Source organism: Myodes glareolus, chromosome 19 (assembly GCF_982192425.1).
Source record: "Myodes glareolus chromosome 19, mMyoGla1.1, whole genome shotgun sequence".
NCBI classification, from domain to species: Eukaryota; Metazoa; Chordata; class Mammalia; order Rodentia; family Cricetidae; genus Myodes; species Myodes glareolus.
This window is the reverse complement of record NC_142044.1, coordinates 54,579,025-54,602,035: the sequence shown is the minus strand read 5'-3', so window position 1 is coordinate 54,602,035 and position 23,011 is coordinate 54,579,025. Positions and strand designations below refer to the sequence as shown.

At 39.5% G+C, this 23,011-nt stretch overlaps 1 pseudogene; it reads right to left on the bottom strand.

Annotated features, from left to right (window-relative positions):
* Window positions 1-2,038: 2,038 nt before the first annotated feature.
* LOC125407486 (axin interactor, dorsalization-associated protein-like) overlaps window positions 2,039-23,011 on the bottom strand; it is a 43,368-nt pseudogene continuing 22,395 nt past the window's right edge.

Here is a 23,011-nt window from a genome sequence, read left to right as displayed (position 1 = left end):
AGCCCTCTTGCATTGTGACTCATCTTGTAGCTACAACAAAATAGCCAACAAGAGCAACTTAAGGACAACAGTTTGTTTTGGCTTGCAGTTTGAGGGTAAAAATCATTCATGGTGAGGAAGTCCTAAGGACAGGCCCTCAAGGTGCCTGGGCATATGGTACCTCAGTACAGAAGCAGAGAACTCAGCTCACCTTCTCGTTATCTCGTCCAGGCACAGCCCACAGAATGCTATCACCTATATTTTGGATGATCTTCCTACTCCAGTGAACCAAGTCTAGATAAGCTCCCAGATATTTGCCGTGAGATTTATTTCCATAGCAATTATAGATTCTATTAGGCTGACAATCAAGATTGAGTACCACATCACTCCATCAATGACTGACTTAGTCCTAAAGAACAGTGTCAGTCCATTTCTGGGGGCTGCCTCTGCACATCATTGCCCTTAGTGGTACTTAATCATTCTGTGCACTAGACACTGGGACTCCAACACTGTGAATGTGGACTGATTAACTTTCTGTAATCCATATTTGATTTCTATGCTATTGTTTGCTAATTTTACCAATTATTTGCTTTCTCTTGCTTAGTTTTGATTTAATATCCCTTTTCTGTCCTCTTGAAATAGAACACATCAATGGATTTCAGTCTTCTTTTTTGTTAAATACTTGCCGTAAGTGAAAGATTATTTTGTTATTTAGTAATGTGTGTGTGGTGTGCATGCATCTATGTGTGTTTGCATCTCTGTGTGAGTATGTGCACACATGTGTGCAGTTGCCTGAGGGGACAAGATAAGGCATCTGTACTCCCTGGACTATAGCTACAGGGAGTTGTGAGCTGCCTGACATAAGTGCTGGGAATTGAACCAGGGTCCTCTGGAAGAGCAACAAATGCTCATAAACACTGTGCCATTGCTCCGGCCTCTAATTACTGTTCAATATATCTAGAAAGATTTAATATATCTTTCTATACATACAAAAGAAGGAGTTGGTTTGTGGGTTATGGTTCCCAAGGGTTAGAGTCCATGATGGTGGAACAAGGTAGCAGCAGGCCAACAGCTGGAGCAACAGTTGAGAACTCACATCTGGAGCTGTATGCTAGAGGCAAAGATGTGTGTCTTAACGTTAATTATTATTTGCTCCAAACATTTTCTAATCTCTTGTTTAGGGTTTCCTGTGGACTGCTGTTATTTGTGTGTTATGGAGTGCTGGAGACTGAAAGCCAAATTAGCTAGGCAAGTGCTCTCCCACTGACTATATCTGGAGTCCTGTGTTTCTTCTTGACTCTTAAGATAATTTAAATTTATATCACTTTATAAATGCTTACTTACTTACAATTTACCCTTTGCTTTAGATTTTTTATATATATATATATTTATTTGTTATTATTAATTTTATATACCAACCAAAGTTTCCGTTCTTTAATCCCTTTTGTCAGAAAGATATAGATGTTTAGACTATAGCCAACATTTTCACCGTTTATATTTGCCCTCATAACTCTTGAAAATATAAAGAATCAGCTTCGAGAAATAGAAGATGTCTGCTGTTGGAGCGCCTGGTTTATAGACTGTGACTATATATACTGTAGGAGACAGAAAGGACTTCTGGGAATGGGAGGACATGCAAAAGCAGGCAGGAACTGAGAAACACCTAGTAAAGGACAATGGTGAAGGTGAGGACTCCACTGCAATTTTTAGTCTTCAAGACAGAGCCCAGGGTCTTCCAAGCAGAATGGCTAAATCTCAACCAACATTAGCAGTGACAACAGGAAAGGGTACAATCAACGGAACTCCTTATGATGACAAAGAAGCCCAGAATAGACATCCAGAGAGAATCCTTGGGTTCAGAATTCAAATTCTATCTCCATCTTAAGCTAATGAACTACATAAAAGCAGGGCTTGCTCCGGGCAGTTCAGATGTGATCAAGAGGCTACAGCAGGTTGTAAAAATAATGGCCTTCTGAATCTGCGAAACTTTTGACTTCTGCCTTCTCTAACAAAGTCTATGCAGGTGTGATTAATTTATGGCTCTTGAGACGGAAGATTATCACGGATTATCCAGCTGGAAGGCCCCAAATGCAATCACATGGATTCCTGTAAGAAGGAGGCAGAGAGGATTGTATTGCATGGAACAGATGGCGGCGTGAAGACGCAGCAGGAGATGTTGAGGCGCTGGCCATGAAGACTGCAGTGTACAGCCATCTGCCAGGGTCCCCAGCCACTGCCAGAGGAGGAAGCTAGGCAGGGCAGCTCCTTCGATTTTCAGGACAGCTCTGTTCCCACCTTAATCGTGACCCAGCATTACTGGCTTAGACTATTTCCAGGACCTTGTGAGAATGAATTGTTGTTGAAAAAAATTTGTCGTTTCCAATGAGCAAATTATTGTTTATTGTTGTATAGCAATGGCAATGTGTTAGAGGAGGCCTAAGTACCTAATGTTGGCGTTTAGATTCCAGCTGCCTTGGAAAGCCAAGTGTGGGTGTATGCGGGTGAAAAAGTTAAGCTTCTGCTAAAACGCAACAAAAATACATTAATATTCACTAGTAGCAAACACAGAAAAGAATGCAGGATGCACTATCACCGTGTCTATAGTGCATATTTTTAAATTGCTACACTTAATTTCTAGGTACCTCCTCACCTCACCAACCTAAGACAACCAGATTCAAAAGATTAAAACAAAGCAGGGAGGTGTGATTCATCCTTGAGCAAGAGGTCAGATACAATAGGCAAGGGTCTTGAATGGTTGTTAGAAGTCTGCCTAAGGGCCAAAAGCCACATCTGCCCATGCAAGAAGTTTCCCCCTTAGATGTTCTGCACAGGTAGCATCAGCATAGAGTCTGTCTCCTGGGCAATGAACACAATGTAATAAATCATGTTCATTATAAAAAGTATGAAAAGCTAAGAAGGATGATATTTGGAAAGAGGCCTATGCAGATTTGGGAGTTGCTATTGGATACTAGATTTCAAGGCTTTTGTAACTTTCCTGAGTTTTCCAGTGTCAGGCTGACTAGTTCCAGTTAGAAGCTGGGTTACTTCATTACTTTCTCCAGCCTCCTCCACAGCCGTTAGGACGTATTTAGTACATGTTCGATATTGTTTCCCTGAAGACATCCTTCATTATAAAGACACGTGGGATTTTGTTTTTCTTCCAGAGACCTTGGAGCCAGGGATTCCCTCTGTCTATCTATTTCTAGATTTTAAGTCCCACTGTATATCAAACTGATTTTCTTACTGGCTGATCCATCTTCACTTCCTATGGAGAGCCGACCCGTGGCCATAAAATATATGCACAAAACATTTAGGAACCATTTAACACATAGACAAAAGGATCAGGCACCTAAGCAAAGCAGAGTAGCCATGATGCCAGGCTTTCCACCTCCATGCCTGCTTATTTTCAACCTAGAAGTTTCCTTCTCCCTCCACCCACCCTGTTTACAGGCAGATGCCCTCCTACTTACCCTCCAACATTTGTTCAGCTGGTGCTTCTCACATCTTTCTCTTCTCTCGTTTTCGACTCATCATTTTTTGTAGTAGCCTATTTGTTTTCTTTACCTACATTTACTAGTGTGCTTCTCTTCACGACAAGCAAATAGCTTTGAAAGGCGAGACTCTAATTGATTGATCAGCTGAGCTGCTCAGAACTGAAATACAGCCCTTTCCCTCTGCCTTCTTCTGTTATACGTAAGAATCCTTCCTTGTAAACACTGTGGAGTTTGACATTTAAAAGAGGATATGTGTTGTGGTTTGGATAGAACCATACCTGGAAGGCTGAAGGTCCTGGGAACCTTTCCGTAATGTAGCAATATGGGAGGCAGTGGAGCATTTAACTGGGGCCTCTTCAGGCATAATTTAGCTTAGAGATACCACCTATAGACAGGATTAATGTCCACTTTGTTTATACAGTGCTTTCTCTTACTCAGAACTGAATCAGCTTTCTTCAAAGGACACTAGGCCTTTGGTCTCACCTATACATGCTCCTTCCCTGTGATGCCATCCACCAGAGACTCGTGACAGATTAAGCTGCCTGAACTGAGGATGGTCAGCCTTCAATAAACACTATAAAAACCATTATCCTTATGAAATACCCAATCTCTGATATTTTTGTCTTAGTAACACAAAATGAACTTAGTAAGCAATTGTACAGATAAAATCTTATCGTTAAAAATTATGCTTTATTTCACTTATAAATAAAGTAAGAAGTATATATTTTCATAATCAGCCTGAGTTATTGTAAGCACATTGTCTTTGTTGGGGTTTCTACTGTTGCGATGAAATGCCGTGACCAAAAGTAAGCTGGGGAAGTTGATTTGGCTTATACTTCCACATCACACTTCATCATCGAAAGAACTTAAACAGAGCAGGATCCTGTAGGCAGGATTTGATGTAGAAGCCATGGAGGGTTACTGCTTACTGGCTTGCTCACCATGGCTTGTTCAGTCTGCTTTCTTATAGAAACCAGGATGTTAGCCCAGAGACACCAGCACCTACAATGGGCTGGGCACTTCCCGATTGGTCATAATTTTGGAGATATTTTTCTAACTGAGGTTCCCCCTCTCAAATGACTTTAGTTTGTGTCAGGTTGACATTAAACTATCCAGCATAGATATATATGCTATTTTTATCTCAATGCTGTATTTATTGAAGTTCTCATATGTTTATGAGAAATGATCAGGTTATAGATAAAAGCCCTAACCTTCAGGCAGAGAACACGCAGAATTCACGTGTCAGCACTCTGAATCCTTTCTAGGTGTTTCTGAAAGGGAATGGGACAGAAATGCAGCTTTCCAGTAACCATTCCTTTGAGTCTTAAGCAATGGCACGAGGAACAACATAACAAATATCCCGGCACACAAGGGAAGTACCAAGAACGAGTTGAGAAGAAACGATAGGGCCTCCTGCCAGATCCGAAGATTTGGCCGCCACTCAGTCTTCAGGTGAGAAACTATTTGCCTAGTCTTAAAGTGACAAAAAAATCATTCTACTTCCTGGGAGATTTGCTATTTGGCATCAAAATAAAATTGGCTCAACGCCTCGGCTCCCTTCTAGCTGGTTGTCTGCCTCTTAGGCATTGACTGATGAGAAAGACAGGTTCTATGGCGCATGAAACTGCCTAGCAAACCCTTCTGCTTTCCCAGAATGCTTCATGATTTCCAGAGTTATGGCTTCTCTTTAAAATCTTATCAGTTACTCTAGGTTCAGTAAGTAGTAGTCCTTGCCCTTTGGAGAAGTCCTTTGTTGAGTAGCGTATTTTGATATAAATGCAAAAACATATGACATGGAGCCAGGTAGGTCACGAAAAGAGAAGGCACCATGGAGGTTTCTTTGGACGCATCTTGAAAGTGACAGGAGAGATTGAGGTATTTGGTGTGTGACACCACTCTTGGGAAATGTACCAAAGGGGACAACAGATTGATTGGGAAGTGCCAGATCCTGGAGCTAGGATGACTCCGTTCTACCGTGCTCTCTGTGTCTTCTCCCATGAAAGTCCTTCCTTCCGTGAAAGACTCTAGCTAGAGTCAGATGAGGAAACACAGGTTCATAATGACAATATTATGGGATGCTGAGGCAAGAGGATCATGGGTTTGGGGCCAGCCTCAGCTACACAGTGAGACTGCCTCAAAAACAAATGAATGGATAAATCTTAATAATGAGATAAAGCCCTCTAATGGGGTCACATTACAGTGTGAATGTCTGGTTTTCATTTTGCAAGGTCAGACTCCTTCCTGTGTCTCTCAGCTTCTCAATCCAGTCACCATTTGCTTATTTTCAGCCAACAGCTCTCTATTGTGTTTTCTAAATGTGCTAAGCTTAGCTGCTATCTCTCTCTTTTTTTTAAAGTTCTTTCCTCATTCTTCCGTTTTGGCTATGCAGGATGTTTTTAAAAAATCTAATCTTTTTTTTAGTATTTTTCCTTTATTTTTGAGATTATAATGTAATTACATCATTTTTCACTTTCCTTTCCTCTCTCCAAACCCCTCTCATACACGCTTCCTTCCTATCTTTCAAATTCATGGCCTCTTTTTTCAATAATTGCTATTACATGCATATATGTATACATATAAACACATATGTTCCCAAGTAGAGTCTGCTCAGGGTATATAATATTACTTGTATATATGTTTTCAGGGCTGACCATTTGGTATTGGATAACCAATTGGTGTGTTCATCCCTGGAGAAGACTATTTTCTCTCCATTCCTTAGTTGCTGGTGCGGGAGAATTGTCTGTATTCTGCCAATCATGTTTTAAATAAAACGCTGATTGGCCAGGCAGGAGGTGTAGGTGGGAAATCCAGACAGGAAGTGGAAATGATACAAGGAGAGCAGGAGAATTCTGGGAAGGAGGAAGTTGATTCCACCCACTCCAGCCCTAGACACCGAAGCAGCATGATGTGATCTGCCCCACTGAAAAAGGTACTGAACCACATGGCTAACATAGATCAGAAAAATGGGTTAATCAAGATGTGAGAGTTAGCTAATAAGTAGTCTGACCTAATGGGCCAATCAGCTTATAACTTAAAGAAATCTCTGTGTGATTTTCTTGGGGTGTGCTGGCTGTGGGGAACTGGGCAGGACAGAACCACAAACAAAACAAGACCCTTCATGTTACAGAATGGCGCCCAACATGGATAACTGCATCCACACAAAGTCTGAGAAAGCTTGGGAAAGACTAGAGTAAAGCATTTCGGTTTTCAGCTATAGCAGGAAAAAAGCTGTGCTGTTTTAAAATTCCGGCTTTCTGGGCCGTCCTGCCAGGGACGCTCTGACTCTTTCAAGCAGGCCAACCCAACTATGGAAACACTGTTGCAGCTTGCTTCCTGGCAAGGCCCTTGAAATGCCATAGGAGCTTTTGAGTGTTGTCTTCTCCATATTCCTTAGCAAATTAAAGACCCACATGGTCAGAAAGAGAGAGATATACAGTAAAGAGAGATTTAAAAAAAAAAAAAAAACCTCTAAATGGTTTAAAGTCTTTAGAAATAAAAAAAGAAAGAAAAAGAGTAGTTGGGTGTGGTGGTACACACCTTTAATCCCAAGGCTTGGGAGGCAGAGGCAGACAGACCTCTGTAAATTCAAGGTGTGGTAGTACAAACCTTTAATCCCAGCACTGGAGAGGCAGAGACAGAGGGATCTCTGTGAGTTCAAGGACAGCCTGGTCTACAGAGTTATTCCAGGACAAAGATATACAAAGAACCTGTCTCAAAAAGTAAAAGTAAAAGAAATAGAGGTTAAAATAAAGCTGCATAAAGATGGAAAATACACAGAGAATCTTGATACTGGTTGCTATTATGCTCTCTTTGAATTGTTTGAATGCTGAGGAAGGAACAACAGCTGCTAAAAGACTTTTGTTTATAAATGCTGCTGAACTAACCCAAGATAGGTATTTTGAAAATACCTTGGCTTCAAAATTGAAGTCTAAAGGTATGTTACTTTGGAGAAGAGATTTTGCTTTTGTTTTCACAGAAAACGAGAGGCTCTGGATTTATTCTGAGTTAAGAAAAATCCAGTTTGACCAAGGGAGACCACTTGATAAATTTTCAGTAGGAACAGATGGCCCAGATGTCTGAGTTCTTCATCCAGAACACGTTCAAGACTGCTGCCTGAGATGATCAAGACTCACAGAATACTTCAGTCAGGACTTGATCATAACTCTAATATTTTTTAGGTCCTCATAAAATTATCAGTGCCCTCAACTGGCCAGAAGTAGCCTGGAATACTATGCCCACATTCCCAAAAAATTGACTATGGATATTTTCCTTTTTCTTTTTTTTTTTTTTTAAAAAAAGAGGGGAAAGTGGTATGGGAGAATTGTCTGTATTCTGCCAATCATGTTTTAAATAAAACGCTGATTGGCCAGGCAGGAGGTGTAGGGGGGAAAACCAGACAGGAAATGAAAATGATGCAAGGAGAGCAGGAGAATTCTGGGAAGGAGGAAGTTGATTCCATCCACTCCAGTCCAGATCACTGAAGCAGCATGATGTGATCTGCCCCACTGAAAAAGGTACTGAGTCACATGGCTAACATAGATCAGAAAAATGGGTTAATCAAGATGTGAGAGTTAGCTAATAAGTAGCCTGACCTAATGGGCCAATAAGTTTATAACTTATAGAGATCTCTTGTGTGATTTTATTTGGGGCTAAACAATCTAGCTGTGGGGAACTGGGCAGGACAAAAAATACAAACAAACAGGCCCCCTCATGTTACAAGTTGCCCGTAATTCTTTTACAGGGTTGAGGCCACATGGTGTTTCTCCTGTCCAGTTAGTCATGTCTATTGATGTCCTTGTTTAGCTCATGGAAGAGACAGTAGAAAGTTGGTAAGAACCAGGGGATCAGTGAGTTTATTTTGAGATGATGGCTCCAAGTAATCTCAGACACTGTACCCATAAGGTCTCTCACCACCATGGCTGTTCAAGTGTAATATTAAATGGCACCATCAGAGATGTCCTTCTTGACAATACTAGTTATGGGGCAGTGGTGGCACATGCCTTTAATCCCAGCACTCAGGAGGCAGAGGCTGGTGAATCTCTGTGAGTTCGAGGCCAGCCTGATCTACAAGAGCTAGTGCCAGGACAGACATCAAAGCTACACTAGTCAAGGAGACCCAAATAGGAATCCTCTGTCACATCACTCTTTTGCTTTCCCTTCATGGCATTTTAAGATAATAAATATAATGTTGGCTATCTATTTAATTTGTGTGTTTTTCAGCTTCCTATAACAATCTACAGAAAGACTCTTAGGGCCAGGCACCTTGCTTCATTCACAACTCTTGCTCCTTGTCTAGGACAGTGCAGCACGTACTGTGTTGTGTGTTCCCCTTGTCATTGCTACAGCCTCGACGGAATGGTAATAGAAAAGCAACATTTCTGGCCACATTCCTTTCAGAAACATTCAGCAAGAATTTAGATATTTAGTGGAAATAACTACCACCAGTAACAAAATCTGCAGAAAAGAAACAACAGACTTAAATAAACTCAAGAGAGAAATTTAAGAAAAAGATAATCCATCTCATATGAGATAAATTACAAAGTGGTCACATATAAGAAAGAGGAGTGAAGATTTAAAAGTGTCATTACATAAGAATATAGCCACAAACCCATGGGAATGGGCTGATGGAGACAATAAGGTGAAGACAGAGACTCTAGATGACATAGAAGATGAAGAAAGTTCAACACAGAGACAGAAAACCAGAGCACAAAACAGAACAAACCCTAATGATATTTGAAATTCTAATCTGACAAATATCTCAAAGGAAAACTTTAATCTAAAAACTAATGGGGCTGAAGACACAGCTATGTGGAAGAGAGCTGCTAAGCAAATGTAAAGTTAGGCCTGAGTTATAAATCCCAGCACTCAAAGGAAAAACGGAGCTGGAAGGGGACATTGACATCTGTAACCTCAATGCTTGGCCAGAATGAAGGCTCAGAGTAGCCTGGAGCCAGGAGGATTGCTTGCTAGTTGCCAGCCTAGTCCCAGGTTCTGGGGGAAAACTTTGTCTCAAAGGACTAAGTCAGAGAGAGATAATGCCCGACACACAATAGCCTTTTCTGGGCTCTAGAAACACCAAACATTTACCTCATTCACACACACACACACACACACACACACACACACACACACACGACCCATGTGTGGTGGGTAAAGTTGAGCACCCTAATTATTAGACTTTAATGACAAAAATAAAATCATCAGCATTCTCAGCTAAAGCATATCTTATAAAGCTGTAGCTTCATTTGCCTATCATACATGATGTTCTGGGTTCAATCACACAGCATCGAAACTACAAAATAAAATGATAAGTCTATCAAGCTGATAGCAGAGTTATGAAGCAACATAAAGAAAATTCCAGTATAATTATATTTTTTCTTATTTTTTAAATTGTTTTTATTTATCTCCACTCTTTCCCCTTCCTCTCCCATGGTCCCCATGCTCCCAATTTACTCAGGAGATTTTGTCTTTTTCACTACCCATGTAGATTAGATCCATATACGTCTCTCTTAGGGTCCTCTTTGTGTCTTGGTTCTCAGGGATTTCGAATTGTAGGCTGGTTTATCTTTGTTTTATATCTAAAGCTACTTATGAGTGAGTACATATGATATTTGTTTTTCTGGGACTGGGTTACCTCACTCAATATGATGTTTTCTAGATCCATTTGCCCACAAATTTCAAAATGTCATTACTATTTTTCTGCTGTGTAGTACTTTTTTGTGGAAATGTACCACATTTTCCTTATCTATCCTTCAGTAGAGAGGCATTTAAGTTGTTTTCAGGTTCTAGCTATGAAAAATAATGATGCTATGAGCATAGCTGAGCACATGTCCTTGGTGGTACGATTGGGCATCCTTTGGATATATATCCAAAAGTGGTATTGCTGGGTCTTGAGCAAGGTTGTTTCCTAATTTTCTGAGAAATCACCATACTGATATCCATAGCAGCTGTACCAGTTTGCACTCCCACCAGCAATGGATGAGTGTTTATTTTACTCTACATCCTCTGCAGCATAAGTTGTCATCGTTGGAAAGGAAAAAGTCAAACTCTCACTATTTACTGATAATATGATAGTTTACATAAGTCACCCCCAAAATTTTACCAAGAAATTCTTACAACTCATGAACACCTCCAGTAATGTAGCAAGATACAAGATTAACTCAAAAAAATCAGTAGCCCTCCTTTACACAGATGATAAATGGGCTGAGAAAGAAATAAAAGAGACATCCTTCACAATAATCACAAATAACATAAACCAACTCTAAATCTAAGGGTGATTGGAGCCAAGCACCTGACTTACTGGCAGGCAACACACCCTTCAAGTTCTGAGACTGCAAAGCCAGGGAGCTTTAGAGAAGTTCTTCCTGGTGTATTGTCCCCTATAGTTGTTCACATGTCTATTACAAGACAAACTCCCTCAAAGCAAACATGACTGGAGAAGCTTGTATAAAAAGACAGAGTTAATTCCAAAGATGGAAGGAGAAAGACCATCAAACCAAACCATTAATGCCAAGTTAATCAGAGCAAGCCATTAATTAAAGCAAGCCTTTTTTATTTGTGTCCACAGTTTGCTTCCCCATAAGGTGGGGTTTGAGAGGTAGGCATTTGATGTGAGGAAGACAAGTCTTCTATAGCTCAGGAGTAAAGGGTTTCCATGTGAGGGATTTGGTGACATTGGAAAATAGACCAGGTTATGGGAGTAGAACAGACAAGTTATTCCTAACACCCTCTTGAAACAAAAACATGATTGCAAGGTGGGCATGACAAGGTAGTCACAACAATAGGTAGTCATAACAAGGTCATCACAGCCATCCTAAGAAAGTCATAGATGGTCATAAAATCTTGTGAAACAAAGGTAGGATTGCAAAATGTTTATAAATAACTTTATGTAGCAAACACATGATTATCATTCCTCAAGCAGGCAGTACAGAACCTTTGGTAGTTAAAGTTTCAGGTGGAGCATAGCCCATTCATAAAGAAATAGAAATGAGCCTAGATTGTCTTTACTATAAGATTGCTTTTAAGTCTAAGATGCTAGCATGCTGGTAGGTGAGATGAGTAGGGCCTTTTGTCCTTAGAAAAGAAATGCTATGACAATATGAGAAAAGAAAGGAGCCCCTCACTCAGAATCTGGTTGAAGCCTCTTGGTAGCTAAGAATCAAGAAGGCCTGTACAATTAGGACTTACTATAGGGATTGTTGACAGAAAGCATATTCCTCACCTACACAGGCATTTTATGTTAAAATAACAATCAACCAGATTGAAGACTTAAATGAGTTTGCTATTGGGTATTTGGATTCTCTTTTGTGAGCTCTTACTCTAATTAATAAACTATTTTTAAAGCAGATTCATTGGGAAACTTAAGGGTCATTTTAATAGCATTTGAGAGAAAAGTAATAGAGCAAGAAAGCTATAATTTTCAAGATGTCCAGGACATGGGGCAGAGCCGAACAGAAAGTCAAACCTATTGATTAAGGTCAGCAACAGTGACCTACATGCAATTATAGAAATGAAAGAGTTGGGCTGAGGCCTCAGAGATACATCCAGAGAACCTGAAGTGTCAGAGCAAGCATGCTTAGAACTTAGGCTGTGTGCAAAGAACAGGATGAAAGGGAACAAAGGAAAGCAGGGCAGGATAATCAGGGCTACAATCTCTGAGGGTGTGTTCTTCAGGTAAGCTGCACTTAGGAGAAGGAATAGCTTAAGAAAGTTGGTTTATGTTTTGTGGAACTGAGTTTTACATTTGTGTTCCCTGATAAGAAATTGTTGCTGAAATAGAGAATATTTCTGCATCTAGGTCATGTTCTATGTTAATGGACTTACAGGAAAAATGTCCTCATCCTGCCGGGGAAGACTCATTTCTTCATTTCTCCTTGAATCCAAATGAAAATTGTTTATGAGATGTACAACCTCTCCATGAAATGTTACATATGCATATTTCTAAGGGGAATAAAACACAAATATTCACACCTGGTTTGATTTCTGCTGTGATAAAACACTGACCAAAATCAGCTTGAGGGGGAGATTTCTTGACTTAATCTAGGAAAACTAAGGCAGAAAACTGAAGGCAGGGACCTAGAGGCAGGAACTCAAGCAGATACCACGGAAGAACACTGTTTACTGCCTCGCTTTCAGACTTACATTCATCTGTCCTTCTTAGATAGTCTAGGACCACCTGTGTAAGGAAGGTACCACTGCAATGGACTGGACCCTTCTCCATCAATTTAGCAATCAAGAAAATGCCCTCTCAGACAAGTTCATGGGCCAATAGGATGGAAGCAGTTTCAATTGAGATTCCTCCTTCCCATGTGTCTCCAATGTGTGCCACGTTGACAAAAACTATCCAGCACATTTGGTAGTGAATTTACATATGAATTTTATGAATTGGAATAATAATTTTTGAGAAAAGGTAGTCAGGGTTAAAATAGGTATTTCCAACCAGGACACAGTATCTCACCTTAGAGGTATTTTAAACTACACAAGAGTCCAATAAAATTATAACAGAGATTTGAACTATATTTTTATTTGTTTGTCTGAATTTTTAAACTGCATATTCAATGTATTTTGAGACATGAGCAAAGTATTTTTGAGTTTCTAAAAATACCCTTAAAATGTGCTTTTAAAGTTGAACAAAATAATTGTCAGAAAACATCTAACAGTGAGACACAAAATTATCTAGTGAGAAGCATAAAAAATATTCCATGGTAGAATTCAATGTTGGTAATAAAATGTAACTGAAACACAATTTGCAATGTCTAGTCTTCATCCATCCACCCACCCCACCAAAAAAAAAAAAAAAAAAGAAAGTTACCAGCCACGTAGTCAGGAAAACCTTTGGGAGATGAGAAATAGTTACCTACAGTCATTCAATAGTCTTTTTAACCTTTGCTTTTAAATAATGTTCAAGCATCATTGTTAAAGAGTTATCCCTAAACTTTCAAAAGTAATAAAATAGAATAAAACTTGGGCAGCCTGAAATAAAGAATGAATGAGTTCTCAGATTTAACTGGTGAGCCCTGGAGCAGCCACTAGGTGACAGATTTCCTTAGAGGAAGAATTCTACAAATCTTCAAGACAAATACTTGCCCAAGCTTGTAAACCCAGTGCCATGGTCATATGGTTCTACTCCATTATTTTCTGAACAACTTCACGTTTCTTTGCAGTGTGCCCAAGTTCAAAAACACTCAAGTTCGGTGCCAGGAATTACTTTTCACTTTCTCCTTTGTTGTCCTGACTTTTCAATTCTCATCACTTGTAGAAAGAATCAAATCAGCAGTGAGACCTTTCATGAAGCCTGTAGTGAACGGGTGCTCCTGTTTGCAAGAGGGGCACAAATCTGTGCTCTTGAAAGCTTCAAGGATCAAGGTCAACAAAGGTGAAAGAGAGGCAGCCTCCATCTCCTTCCCCATCTTCTCTTCTGAACGTGGTTTCTACTGCTGTGAACAGACACCATAACCACAGAAACATTTATAAGGAAGACATTTACTTGGGGGGTGGGGGGGCTCACTAACAATTTTAGAAGTTCAATCCCTTATCATCATGGCAGAGAGCACAGCCATGTGCACAGACAGAAGTGACGCTGGCTACATCTTGATCAGAAGGCAACAGGAAGTGGACTGTATCCCTGAGTGAATCTTAAGCAAAGGAGACCTCAAAGACCACCCCCACAGTGACGCACTTCCTCCAACAAGGCCACACCTCCCAAGGGTGCCACTCTCTGTGAGCTTCTGGGGACTGATTACATCCAAACTACCACAGGCAGTGACAGTTGAAGGCTACAGTGTAAACTGAGGAAAAAATAAAACATTTAGCATCCAATTTAATAAGTAACTGTGTAACATATAGTGTTCTTACTTGAAGGGTATGCAAAAATTTCCAATTTTTTTTCCAAAATTTCCTCTTGAACAGTTTGTATCATTTCCCAAACTCTGGGAATAAAAGGCAAGTTCTTCCTTCTCTGAAGAGATAAAAAACCAGCCTCCAGAATGTCTCCAGGCCTGCTACTGGTTTCCACAGAACCCTGTGTTGATGAGGCGAAGCCATGTTGTGATGGCACTTGTCCTCCTGTCCATCCTAAATAGGTCAGGGTACTTTAACTAAACAAGCATTTGAAAAATTGAGTACTGAACTTTTCTATAAGAAACATTAAAAAATGCTGCAAATAATATACCAGGAGGTAATGACTGTGTTCGGGTACTAACATCCCAAACTAGAGTCCAACCTGTAACAGGATGCACATTATCTTGCTGACTGGTATTTATATGTAATACAGAGCAGCAAACAGCAATGTGGTAGGAGTGGACTTTATCTTAGCGACCCTGTTTGACGAAGTACATGCATGTTCAGAAATGTGTCTCCAGGTTAGGTGTTTATTTACCCGCTACTATGCAATGCAAATGGTATTTCCTAAGTAGACAGTAGGAAAATAGAAAGATAAAACAACGTATATCAATAGATAGATCTTCTATAATGCACATGCCCTTTAATTTTGTCCATTTGGGTATTTTTTTGCACTATTTCTAGCCATGGCTCCTCTTTGCCTTAAGAAAATGAGGCAGAAGAAGAGTAAACTGATAGCCAACAGCTGTCCTCGGACCAATGACATGTTCTGTGAGAAATACATTTCAAAACACAGGATGTCCAACATTTTGGCATTCTTGCCACCCCTGCTATTACCTACCTTCTTGGCCTCTGGTATTTTCAGTTTCAACTTCACAGATGCCCTGACTTTCTTGTGTCCTCCAGAGCCTATGCCAGCATTTCATCAAACAGCAATGACAAGATGATAGTTTTACAATGTAAATAGATCTTGTTTCAGAGAACAAAATTTTCTTAGTAATATTGCAGATCTCCAAAGGGGAAATTTAAACATTCCTCATGGTCCAGAAGATTCTAGAATTTAGCCTCTGCCTGTACCTAAGTAATGCAAAGCAGAGCTACCGTGACGGCAAACGGAAGAGATGCTGCAAATGCTCCTGTAGAGTAAGTCTCTGTGAAAAACTTAGGGTACCATTTTTTATTAGAAATGTGATTCTCTAAATAAGGAAAGAGGTATATAGGGGTCAAAAAGGTACAAAATTATTTATAAAAAGATTTTTTCTGATCAGAGGTCAAGTAATTATTTAGCATACATGTAACTAAGCATTTTGTATATGTTTATTGAAGAAGAAGATTTTGAAAATGACTGGTCGTTGCACAATTTTAATGCAAATTTTCCTGTTTAGTCAGGTCAAACTGCAAGACGAGCTTCAGCTTTCACTGAAGTAGTTGGGGTTGTCTTCAGTCTTTCATGAATATTTTCCACAGTCCCAGTTTTAAATAAAATTAAGTTATCCTAGAGAACTTTGAATCAACATATTGAAGTAGAAATATCAGTCAAGTGCTAAAAATAATGACATGTGAAAAGTCCCTAAAAACATAATAAAAACCCAGGGCTCATACTTTCTCAGAAACGTTACTACTCAAGTCTTTGAAAATATGGGCATCATTTCCCCTTCAAGTTTTTCAATAGATCAAAGGGATATCATAGAAATCTTCAAACCATCTTGACCACACAGCGGTTCACTCTCCACAAACACGCAGCAAGACCCGATTGGTGAGGGTAACATCCACACAGCTCATTGATAATGGAGAAGTAGAACTAGTGTTGCCTACTTGGAGCCTTCGCTCCTACACTCTAGAGTCTTTGGGATGGGAAGGTACTCTGCATGATACTAAGGAAGAAATGTAAAGACCAAACCAGCCACAAAACCTTTGGTCGACAATCTGCCCTACCTGCAAAATACGCTAGCGTAATGGTGGCACAAAACTGCCGGGAAGAGCGCCAGCTGGGGTTCAGGTCCCAAAGAGAAGGTGTGGATTCCAGGGGAAAAGAGAGACTGACATGATCTGAGGGTGAATCGGGATAGCTGCCATTTTATTGAAAAAAGGCTATACATTTTATTTTCTATAATTGCACAAAAGATTAAATGGGATAAAAGGGGCATGTGAGTTGAGGTATGGCTTGTATTTAGGGACGGAGGAAACTAGCATTGACCTCTACAAGTGAACAGATACCACAGTCATAGATGAATGGAAGGACCACCAGTTCCTCTTGCCAGAGATAAGAATGACTCTTTTTCTAGGAAGCAGAAACTGTCTTCAAGGCCCCGAGGTAATGGAAACTTTTGTCTAAATGCCTGACCTTGGCAAAAGGACTTTCCAGGGTTAATGGGAGGGAGAAACGCACCAGACACTGCATTATAAAGTATTGTAGGGTTTTATGACTTAGTTTACATATTTTCAAACAGCTAAAGCTTAAAGTGAGCAAAGACAACGCTAGAGAAATATTACTGTTACCCCCAGTAGACCTTGGGAATTTATAAATCATGATTATCAAATATACTGTATCGGGCATGTTTTAGTTATCTACATTTTCCAGCAGTCATGTGTTAACTTGTGTGGGAGTAATTAGAGTCATCACATTGTATGGTTCCATGTGGTGGGGAAGTTTTCCAAAAAATTATTTTCTTTGAAAATGCTGTCATTTTATACATTTTCATCCTTCAAATCCTGTAAAAAAAATCTTCCCAAAGGAAAAGACAATAGGGAATTTCCATTGCACATAGTAAGAATTACAAAAATGAAGGTAAAAGGGTGCAGGAGACTTGTGATCTGCAAAGTCAAAATTCAGGAACTATCAACCAGCAATGGTTGCTATTTGGCCCATTCCACAAAACTTATGGGAGTAACCAACCAATGTACTTAAGGACTTAAGGTCTGTTTCATGAGATGACACGCATGAACCCAACACTGCTTGGGTGACCAAGAACCAGAGATTAGACAGCCTAGAGACCTAAGGTAAAACGATTAATAATAATAATAAAGGTAAGAATACACTGACTCCTAATGAATCTTTGTCCTATAGCAAATGGGAATAAATACAGAGATGCAGAGATCACAGCCAGACGAGAGAGAGAGAGAGAGAGAGAGAGAGAGAGAGAGAGAGAGAGAGAAAGAGAAAGAGAGAGAGAGAGAGAGACCTTGAAACACACAACTCTAAATGGGATATCTCCATTAAATCTCTCCCTTCAGAGATCAGGGAACCCTATGGAAGAAGAGGCAGAAAGAGTGTAAGAGCCAGACGGGATGGAGGACCCCAGGAGAACAAGGTCCTCTGAATCAACTGAGCAAGGCTCAGAAGAACTCACAGAGACTGAAGCAGCAAGCACAGAGTCAACGCTGGTCTGCATCAGGTCCTCTGAGTATATATTATAGTTTTCAGTTCAGCATTTTTATGTTACTCCTGGCTGTGAATGAATGGGTCTCCGATTCTTGTACCTTCTCTTGGGGTTCTTTTTCTTCTATTGGTTTGCTTTGACCTACTTCAAGGTGATGGTTTATGTTTTATCTTACTTTTTGTTATATTTAATTATTTTTTAGAATTCTGTTCTTTTCTAATAATAGACAGGAATGGGGAGTGGATCCAGATGAGTGGGGATGTGGAGAGGAACTGGCAGGAGGAGAGGCAAGGGAAACTATAATCTAGATATATTTTATTGTATTTAATTTTAATAAAAGGGGAGAACAAAATCCAATAGATTTTCACCTTGAGATTTCCTCATTACAGTCTTACTGAATGGAAAGTTATTATATTTTAAAAACGCCCCATTTTAGTTTTTATTGATTAATAACAGATTTGTCTTCTAGGTCAATGAAGAACTAATTAATTCTTCATCTGCATTCTATTGCTGATCTCTTTGTACACAGTTGGCCCTTCTCTCTCCTTCATGCTCTTCCAGAGTCCAAGCATCCCTAATTCCTTCAGTGCTCCCTCACATTTGATGTCCTCTTTTTCGTCTACAATAACACCATGATTTCTCTAGAGGTCCTGGTGTGAGGCCATTTGTATAAAACATCAGTGAGTACTCACTAGGGTGACCTAAACATAGGGCAGCCATGACAATTTAAAACCGCGAGCCCGGTGAGCGATTTTGCAGTTTTGATTCCACGTTGCATCACACTTTCTCTGCCAGTATTGTTAGCAAAAGTAATTCATGCAGTGAAAGCTGACCCCCTGTGACCTATCTTAGTGGACTATATTTATAAGTGATGATTCGGCTTTTCAAGTTCTTCTGTTCTACAGCCTGTCACCACTGTGCATTGCTCTGGGGCCGTTCCTTGACAACATCTTGGAACATTTTCTTAAAATTTCTACAAAAGTGATGCATGGTAATTACATAGAATTCTCCTGACTTAGCAGTCTAGTTGGGTATCTTTAAAATACCTAATTTAGGATAACTTACATTTAGTATCCACTGTTTTCATGGGGCATAACACTTTTTGCTTTAAATTTTCATGAACCAATTGCATTGAGTTTCCTGGTTTTATAAATGAATGTTTTAATTTGGCTTAATTTCATTATCAGCAAAGTAAGTGTGTGTGTGTGTGTGTGTGTGTGTGTGTTGTGTGTGTGGTTGTGTGTGTGTTGTGTGTGTGTATGTGTGTGTGTACATGCAGAAAAGACAGAATTATTTTTTATATTTTCACTATATTAGTCAGGGTTCTCTAGAAGAACAGAACTGATAAAACATATATTAATGGATTTTTATTAGATTTGTCTAGATGATAGAGCCTGAGCAGTCCAACACTGGCTATTTTTACACAAGAGTATCTGAGAACCCAGGTCATGTTGGAAAACTGAAGAGTCTAGCCTCTGCTATCAGGGAAGAACGGTAGCAGAAGCAGTAGCAAATGCACACAAACTGCCATCACATATGTATATACTTTAGGAAATTTCTACTGTATGAGGTCTTTTTAGCTACCCCTCACTGGCCCTTAATTTTAGCTATCTCTTCCTGTATTATCTCCCTCTCTTTCTCTCTCTTCCTCTCTCTACTTGTTCATTCTCTTCCAACAACCCCCATCCATAAATATCTTTCTAGCTCCCTTTCCTAAGGAGATCTATCTGCCACTCTTTTCCCCAGGCCCTTACTCTATACCCAGAACAACGGAGGACTGCAGACTTTTTCAAGATGTGCCCAGTGAGTGGGGAGCTGGCCTCTGTCTTAAACACTCACAGTCTCTGGCATACCCAGATGGTTGTACATATCTTGTTTCTCGGAAGGAGGTGACCCCTTCACAAACAAACTTTCCCCAAATTCCCAGCTGTGGCATGACTTCCTTCACTGGCCATCTCCTCTCTCCCAGGCTATGTCTGTACCTAGCACCTGCTTTCCAGGTTCCTCTTGCGCTGTTATTCTGCTAATCAAACTCTTGGGCCGGAACACATGAGTTTCTCTAGACTTTGGCAGGATGATGTATTTGGTGCTCATTAAGGCTTGACTACATAAATGAGAGAATAAGTAAAATCATTGCCAGACAGCAATAAAATTCTGTTAGAGTGAATGGGGAAAACACATTATCCCAGATACAATGTAATGAAAAATCTACTCCAGGTCCAATATGTGATTCCCTGACAAGAATTCTTTGCAGGCCATTTTCAAATCCACTTTACTGAGACCAACTCAAACTCTCCCAAGCAAGATTGTTTAAAATATACAACAAGCAGAAGATTTGGAAAGTAGAGGAGTAACAGCAAATGTCCCCAAGACCAATTCATAAATTCTTCAATACCTTCTGCCATAACACAAATATAGCTGGTTCTGTGCTCTGGCAGTCCTATAGACACCCCATTCCATACATTTATCAAATATATACAGGGTGACCAGGCATGGTGCCTTATGCCTTTAATCCCAGTACTTGGGAGGCAGAGATAGACAGATCCCTGAAGCCGACTTGAGTTCAAGGCCAGCTTGCTCTACATTGCAAGTTTCAGGACTGCCAAAGCTAAGTAGAGAGACCCTGTTGAAAACAAAAGGAATATGCATATAATGAAACAAAAGATGGCTTTCCCCCCACATCTAAACATTTATTACATTAATAGAATGTTTGAAAAATGCAATAAAAGGCCACAAAGAAACTGGTAAACAGTGAAACATCTGGGATAATTTTAACTTAATAACATGCAAAATCTGGATAAACACTGAATATGGAATCTTAAAGGTCGAACGACTTTGCCTCATGTAAAATGCAGTCACAATAATTATGTGAGGATTTCAAAAGCCAGCTGTCAGAATGTCAGCTTTTATTTTCCGATGTTTTGTTTTTTTTCCTCTAACTCATCCTTAGCCTTTTGAATATCGCCAGGGCGACTTCTTCCATCACAACTGCGATTGTATTGTCATATCATCATGTCCTTGGTTCAAAAACGTCCTTTAGAATCTCCTTATTATGAAATGATGTGGCAGCACCTCCTCATAGCTATTGAAATCTCTGATCTCAGTTCTGCTGTCCCCTGTCTATGTTTCACCTGCCACTTACAAATCCTCTATTTTCCAAACTCTATCATTTCCTATCACTACCACCCCATTGTTTCCTAGGAATGTCTGACCTCTGACCTTCCTAGTCATTTTCTCCTTTCTACTCTAGTGCATACATTAGTATATGTATTGGTATTTGGTAGGCCTATGTGCACGCATGAGTGTGTATCTATGATGTCTACAAAACACTTACTTTCTGAGGCCATAGTTTACTGTCTATATCTTCCACACTTTTGGACATTTTGTAAGTGCTTAGTAAATAGATGTTAAACATGAACAAATGATTGTATACCCTAACAAAAGTCACTATTTTGACCACATATAAAGAGTTTTTAGTCTCATAAGACATATTCTAAATACTGGTTCTTGACAAGCTGAAGGACATAATCCCCTTTCTCAGCCTCACCTTCTGATATTGCATCTTGTTTGTGCTGCTGTGTTAATATGGGCATCTGCAAATCTTAAGAGGGAAGAAATGCACATGTTTTCTCGTTCACAGCAATGTGGAACTAGCTATTTCAAACCATTTGGACTGTCCCCCAACATATATTTTAGCAATTCAGTTTTTCCAGAAACTGTCAAATAATGACAATTTTGAAAATTATTTCTAGAATGGATTGTAATGAGGAAGTCATATACTAAATCTACAGAAAATAAATATGTATATTTGCAAGAAAAAATAATTCTTTAGAGACTAGTAGAGTCTACATACCATTCTTCTATTTCTATAGGAATGTTTAAGTTCTGTATTTTCAGTTCTTTAAATCTTATTTATTATTTTTAAATATGTTTGATTTCTGCTATTTATCTCAAGACTGAAAAAATCTGTATATTGCTATTGAGACAAAGGCAGAATGTCATTTTTGATGAAGATTTTATGTATTTTGTGTTTAGATTGGGAAAGTCTTTTTTTTTAAAGGGGGACCTTTAGACATAAAAGGTAAAGTCAGTTCTATTATAGGAAGAATATTTTCTCAAAAGTTGAAATACTCTGTGTGTATTACTCCTGAGCACAGACAATTGGACTGTCAGGAAGAAGGTTCTTGGGGAACACAATGAGATCATGGAGGGGAATTTATCCCCACTGAAGCGGCATATCTACTGCTCAATTCCAGAAACTCCCATGTTCACTTCCAGTCCTGAGATATCTATGACCCTCTTTCTGAGTTCACTGGAATTTCTTCTTTTTCAGGGCTTTGAGGAAAGTTTTGTTAAGTGGAAAGTTAGAAGTAATTATTTAATGAGCTTGTTCCCATATTCAGAAAGTTCCAACATCCTGGAGGAGTTATATTTACCCAATAAATAGTGTTCAGAAGTTCATCAAAGAAACTTCAATGAACAATGCAACATAGCATGCAGGAAGTATGTGTGAAGGAAGATAGTCACAGAGGCTACCCAGGAAACATGTGCCGAGAGAAACAGCCGTGAGAACATATTTTCGTACTTGAAGCATGATAGCAAAACACAAAGCGCTGTCATTCAGATTTTAAGATTTTTTTTTATTTTTCTTTTATGTGTATGAATGTTTTGCCTACATGTGTATAAATGCTCTGGATCCTATGGAAGCCCGAAAAGGATGCTGAATCCTCTGGAACTGGTGTTACAGATGGTGGTGACTCACTGTATGGCTCCTGGTAATCAAACCTGGTTTACTGTAAGAGGGGCAGGCGCTCTTAATTGCTGAGACATCACTACAGTCTCTGTCATTTGGATTACAAAGACAAGGGTGATCTAGTAGGCTACAGAATGTGAACATGTTAAGTCCTTAGTGATATTCTAAAGACAAATTTTCATAGTTATTGTTGGGTCTGGAGGTCAAACAATGATGGGGGACAGACCACCAAAGTCTATTAAACCAGAAGCAAGCTTTATCCCAAAAAATGAAAAACAATCACCATGGGGCAACACAAAGCTCACCAGCTATAGCTGTGACTGCAGCCAGAGACTGGGCTTCTGAAACTGTGGCAATGAGAACTGATTGTGGGCTTCTTTTTATAGTAAAATCAAACACCAGGTGTGGGTCAAAAAGCTTTTACAACCTTGAGGTCAGGATTAAAGTCACATTGCATTTTAAGTTTTACTTTTGGTTATAGGAAGCTAACTTACATTTGGGAAAGCCTGTGGCTGACACAGATGCTTTTCACTGTCCTTGAAAGAATTCACGGCAGAGAGTAAAAT